Here is a 6,597-nt window from a genome sequence, read left to right as displayed (position 1 = left end):
TTTTGTTACAAAAATACTAATTCTGAATGCAGACTTTGTTTTAGAAGACTTACAAATCTGACTGCAGACTTCTATTTTATAAAACTTGATTCTAAAATCCTCCTAGCACTTGCAAAAAAATACAACCAACTAGTGAGATGATCAAAGATCTGGGGGTGGAATTGTTAATATAACCAAGTACCAGAAAGGAAAAACATTAAAGAGTAGAAATCAGCTTTTGCAGAAACGGCTTTTATGTTTTCACAAACAATGTGGATTTAAACAGTGAGAGGAGGAATAATATTAGGGATATACTTTTCCTTCCGCTATACTAGTGGCTCACATTCTAGGTTTCCACATCAGCTCACATCTCGACCTTTCTAGGTTATGGATAATTTCAAGGGAAAACTCCTCTTTTCCACAAGTAATTACATACAATAAACATACATTTTATGTGTTATGTGTGTGATTTCACAGCCACTTTGAGGATTGAGTATTTTAACTTGGCATACAGAAATGCTAATAATGGAAATTCCACATTTGTCTGCAATGTAGTTCTGTACTAGAACTATGATATTCTCATTGATGATCAAAATTTTAGCTTGAGTATTTACTGTGTTCCAGACATCCTCTGGTATGACCTAAATGCAAACTGTCCTTGGATGATTTTTCTGAATTAGCTGAACTGTTAAACTATTATTCTTCTCAGGGCTGTAACATCTGAAGTTCTGGCCAGCATACCTCCAGCTGCAGAGATACCAACTGCTGTTGTCTTAGTGCCATGTTCAATTTGAGGGAAGGTGAGATGTCAGGAGGGTTCGTGTTACCAGTTCCTTGGGCTATTTAGATACCTTCCTAGAAGTAGCTAGAGACTTGATTCTTCATAGAGTAAAGGAGACAATTTGGAAATAATACTGAAAAGAGCAATTGAGAATGAAGAACAAATAATTTGCCACTCTAGGCAGCTTGTAAAGTTCAGATTTAAACTTGTTTAGTGAGTTATTTTTCTTACATTCAGGAGAAAAATGGGGAGAGAGTTAAAGGTGCATGCATTTTGGAAGCCAATATACCATGTTCAGTGCTACAGAAAGCTATGTTTATTACAAAAAAACATACTGAATTCCACCTTAAGCATACTCACGTGGATGGATTTTTTTCAATACCTGAAGACATGACTGTAACTTTCTTTCCAGCATGTCCTGTCTCACTCTGCTAAGAGAGAGCCTAGGGGGAAGATGATAGACCAGTTTCCTCTCTGGTGAAGCAGAAAGGCAGCTCCAGGTGAGAAAACAATTACTAGTGTTTTATTCAAAATACAGTTCCTGGAGCTTGTGAATGATGCAGAGTAGATCTCGTCAGGATCAGTCTCAACAGTTAAAGGACAAATAAAGCTCAAAACATGTTGTCCTATTTATATCATAAAGGTTAAATGTTAAAGAACATGGTGGATCTGATCATGAGGATTAATTTTCCTCCATCTGCTTCCCCTTGGATTTGGCATGCAGTATGACTGTGCATATCCAAAGACAGCTTCCTATTGCACAAGAAGAATTTTTTCTTTCTAAAATGAGTTTGAAACAAGTTTGTAGGCTAGCTTGGACAAAAACAAACACACAATGAAAATGAGCATATTCCAGAGGCAGCTGAAGTTGAGAACAACTGTTTCTTGCATGCATATAGATAGAAGGGAGGCGAGAGGAAATTCCTTAGCCTGGTGACACAGACTAGTCAAATTCTCAAATCACAATAGAAGACACACCCTCCCAGCACAGCCAGGGTAGGTTTCACTGAATCTTGCCCTTGGCAAAGCTCAAAAATTATTTTCTCACCTCCCTTTTCAACACTTGCTTCAACTGCCTCATTTTTCATCCTGTTGAGCACTGGTTGTCTGAGACATACTCAATCTGCAAACTGTGCACTAGCCAGCTGATTTGAAGACATTTGCATTTTTAAAACATGTAAATTAAAACATTCTCCTTTATCTTGTTGAAAAGTTCAGCATTCTGTGTTACCTTTCAAGGCATGCCTGAAGGTAGTTCTTTTACTGTCTCCACATTTCTTTGTAATTGGATCTTTATGGCTTTCCCGAGGGGGTTAATGAAAGGGATAGTGTTCTACAGGAGCGTAATTGTTTTAGGCTGTTGAGGGATCAGAAAAAAGCAGGAATGATAGCAATTAGTTAAGGATGAAATGAAGTTCAACTTTTAGGAAAAAGAAAAAACAACAGAAGAGACAGGATTTTCTGTGCCCACTAGTGCCTAGTGCAACCCAATAACTGCAGTTTTCCATACCACTTTTGGGTATAACTTTAATTACTGCATTCAGGCCAAAACACTGTGGCCTGAACTATGTGCAGGCAACTCCTCGTTGTTCTGTTGGCACTCCTGTTTGCGTTCATTTTGCCACATTCAACAAAGAGAGAGACAGAAATACTGTTCTAACTTAAACTAGTTATTTTACATGAAACAAATATGTTCACATCTCTTACATAACCCAACCAGAAACACACCAGGGTAGTAGATAGTGATGATTTTTGCTTCGGGAAAATGTATTTCAGACCTCAGCATAACAGAGAAAAAATTCACTTTGCCTAAGAAAAATCTTGCTCAGCGGACAGATTAGCAAACCCAAAATTTCTAAGCTACAAAGTCTTAAAAGTAAGTCCAGTAATTCCAAAGCATTTTAGAAAGAGCCTCCACCCAGCCACTCACTTGCACTGCCTTTGGATCTGAGCACAGTCCTTGGCCCGTTGCTCTATAATCTCCCACCACGTCTCTTAAGAGCGGGACGTTTTTTCAGATGCATTTACTTCCTTAGCACGTTTGCACATGCATTTGTTCTTGATTTTTAATATAAAGCTACGAACTACAAATTTGGCTCCAACACCACCTCACAGCAGAGTTTTAACCCATTGCTGCTCTTTATTCACAAGCTACTACAACGTGTGCTAACAGTGCATCGGGGAAGGGGATGCTGGAGCGCGAGGCCTGAGGTTGAAGTCGCCTGCTGCAGTGCCCCGTCAGCAAGGCGGCTGTCCCAGCAGCACGGGTGAAGGAGGAGTTCCCTTGCGCTAGCGTTGCTCCTGGTTCTGCACATCCTGGTTGGGAAGGGGTTATTGCCATCAGCCTCTGGGCTGCAGGAGACCCAAGCTGGGGAAGGAAAACGGTGCCTTCAGCTGGCTTCTGGTTTTGCTCAGCTGTTCCTTCTTGCTTTAACAAGTCTTGTGCTGGGCGCATGCAGGAGCAAAAGCACTGGGCTGAGGGTTTTAACACCAGAGAGGCAGCACAGCCCCACAGCATGTTCTGCTGATATACTAATATTTTCTCAGTATTTTAGGAATAGCTGAAAGACCATTTTTAGCAACTTATCAGTTCTCTGAGAACAGAAAAGCCAGCTCTAATGCAAAATTCTCTGCTTGGAAAGCAGCAGCAGGAAAAGGGGATTTTATCTGTAGCTATTACTATCTGCACAAACTGTCACTGCTCACACGCAATGGAAGTAATTTTTCACTTGTCTCTGGGGGCTGTTGCTTTGCCCTGAAGGACAGAGGCACTGTACCATGACACGGGTAAGTGACATTTGTCACTGGCTTTCCTGGCTTGGGCAAATGCTGCCCTTGTCCCCCGGTACTGGGGTCGCTGCTGATGATACTACAGACTCCGGAAGTAGGGCTGGAGGTTTTTGTCTTTTGGGAAATACAAGGCATTTTCAGAAGAGTCTTTTCTTGTCTAACTGTGTTACTAAATACCTAGGCAGGAGCCAATTGTGGCAAGTCAAAAAGACTGCTGAATTTCACTTTGAATTAGAAGGCGCATGAGACGAAAGAAAAAACCCCAACCTTAACACATCTCTTGCACTGTGCTTGCAGTGGCTTACTGGTGCTTGGGCTGGTTCCCGCTTCCCTCTTCCTAAAATAAGATCTATTTATTTTTATCTTAATGGGTTAGGACTGCAGTTCCTAAGCAGAGCTAATGGTCTCAAGGGCATCCTTTAAGTTTAAACAGAGATTTGACTCATTTTTATGGGGGCTTTTGGAGAGGGACAATCACTCTCTAAAGACTGCTCACAGACTTCCAAACTCCTTTTAGGCAGGGCAATAAAAATTACTCAAATTACCAGTCCACACTAAGCCAGGAGGCCTGTCGGGTAGAAAAATGCTTTTTCTCTCCCATTAGTATCTCCCAAAAAAAAAAAAAAAACCAAAACCAAAGCACCTACGCTCATCTTTGAGGAGAGGTACGCTTTCATTGCCATTGCCCAGCGCGATGGGAACGCTGTGATTTAGGCTGCCTCCAGCCTCTGGGTGAACTGCAGCTATTTTGGCATTTGCTGAGTCTTTTTATTTGGTTACGAAGTCATTGCTGCAAGGTTGGTATACGTAACAGTAAAACCATTACCGCTCAGAAAGCGGAGAGGGAAAAATCCTTCCTCCCTGGGACGCAGTCCCGTCCTGCCATCCCCGGGGCGGGAGCCGGCTATGGCTCACCTTTCAGCACTCTCGTTTGCACGTGCACAGGAGATAGCGGAACTACAATTACACTTTTTACTCTGTAGGTGCTGGATGATGCACCTTCCCCTTGCCACGCGTTCCCCCAACAAGCTTTATCTAAAGGATGCGAAGCCACAGCGCACAGTGCTGGGGGCACCGGCGGGGGATGCGGGCGGGGGGACAGGACCACTCCAGCCAGGAGCAGCGCGCAGCCCAGCGAGGCAGCACATCCCGGGCTGGTGCGGGGACTACAAGGGGCAGTGTGGGCAGGACGGCTTTGCTGTCGAGGAGGAAGCGCCAAAACAGGCCCCAGCAGCCCTTCCACAGCGGGGACTTGCACAGCCCTATGCATGTCCCGCGGGTGTCAGCCTGAGCCCTCCCTGCACTGCAGCAAGGAGCCGCCTTCCCCGTGATCAATGGTGAAAACCACGTTAGTCATGGCAGGAGACTTCTGCTAAAAAGCAGCATGGACGGGACACGATCTCTTGTGACGCTTCCCTGCAATACCTAGCTGAAAAAAAATGAACTGAGAACCGAGTCTCAGGGCTGCGCTGTTTCACAGTGAACGGGCAGTTTGTTTATTTAACAAAGTGTGCTGCCAAACATGTTCTCCAGCAGAGCTGTCTGGGACCCGGGTGAGCTCGGCGCAGTGTTGCAGCACAGACATACTTTCCATCCGCCTGGCAGGAGCTTCCCAGCACTGCCTCTCCCCACACCACCGAACTAGGTCAGGCTCTCACTGCCTTCAACACGCCACAGATCCGGGCACAAAACCACCAGCAACTGCAATGTCCCCAGTCATACCTTGAATTGCTGGGCAGGACTGCTGTGTTTTCAAGCATCATTTCATCCCTGGCCCATTTCGCACCCATCCCAAAGCTCCAGTGCCCAGCACAGCTGCCATGGGGCAGGTTGGGGATAAGCATAAGGGCTTTTTCTTCTCAACACCATTAGTGTCTGAGGAAACCGCTGTGGCTTCCCAGGCCAATCTGGCTGGCACCCTGGTTCCATCTGGTTTCATAAGAAACCCGAGGCAGGACCCATGCACATGCAGTGCCTTGAGCCTTTTGGCTGACTCCAGCCCCGCACCCGGGCAGGAGAGGCTCTCCAAGAGAACTGGGGTCCTACAAACTCTCTGGAAACAGACAACAAGTGAGAATTCATGTTCGACTGATCCCCAGAGCTGCCCCAGGGGAGAGCGGCTCTCAGAGCCTGTGCCTGGGGGTGTCCCCCCCTGCACTCACCCCAGTGCCGGGGGCAGTGGGGCTGGGGGCAGCTCCCCATGGGCACACCAGAGCTCTGCAGCCATATGGCAGCTTTTCCAAAACCACCCTTATCCCAGTGAAATGTAAGGTGATGATTGCGTGGGTTTGGGGACGGGGTTGTGCTCCTGGAGGTTGTTCGATGGCAGGGAACATCGCTGAGCCCTCAGGGAGCTGGGGGCCGGGGCGCTGGCTCTGAAGGAGCTCTGCGGGACCACTGGCACAGCACGAAAACAGCCCTGTGCTTCCTCGGCCAAACATTCCCCCTCCTCCTGCCAGAAGCAGCTGAACTGATTACAGCTCACAAAGCAAACCGCATAGATACTTCATTTTTGTGGTATATCCATTCCCACCATGTTCCAACAGCAAGTGCAGGGGAAAGCTTAAAAAAAAAACCCCACAATGGCTCTGATAAGGATGAATTCTGGCAGAGTAGGGAATGATACTTCCAGTGTACTCCCGATCAGCTGATAATCCGCACTGAGCAGAAAATACTTTCTGGCTGGAGAGCAGCAGGGCAGGACCTGGAGCCCTGCCGCCGAGCACACGCCTGTCCCAAGCCCCACGCAGGGTCCTGGCTGGGACAGAGCAGGAACCACGCACCCACAACCGGGACCCGAAGGCTGTGGCCGGGAGCACCAGCGACCCACTCTGCGTGGGTGATGATGGCCCCAGGGCCATCGCTGCCCTCCTGGCAGGGTGATGGGTCCCCCATAACCACCCACGCTGCCAGCCTGGGCACCCATGGGGCCAGGTTCTACGTCTGGGTCATCTCGCAGCTCCTGTTCAGACTCTCCCTGCTGCTGCCTTAAAAAGACAAGTCTGGTCTGTACCAACCCAGCAACATCACAGACCATCCTGCAAAGC

The sequence above is a fragment of the Gavia stellata genome, chromosome 16 (genome assembly GCF_030936135.1).
Source record: "Gavia stellata isolate bGavSte3 chromosome 16, bGavSte3.hap2, whole genome shotgun sequence".
In the NCBI taxonomy this organism is placed as follows: Eukaryota; Metazoa; Chordata; class Aves; order Gaviiformes; family Gaviidae; genus Gavia; species Gavia stellata.
The sequence above is the reverse complement of the archived record's forward strand: the minus strand, read 5'-3'. Positions refer to the sequence as shown.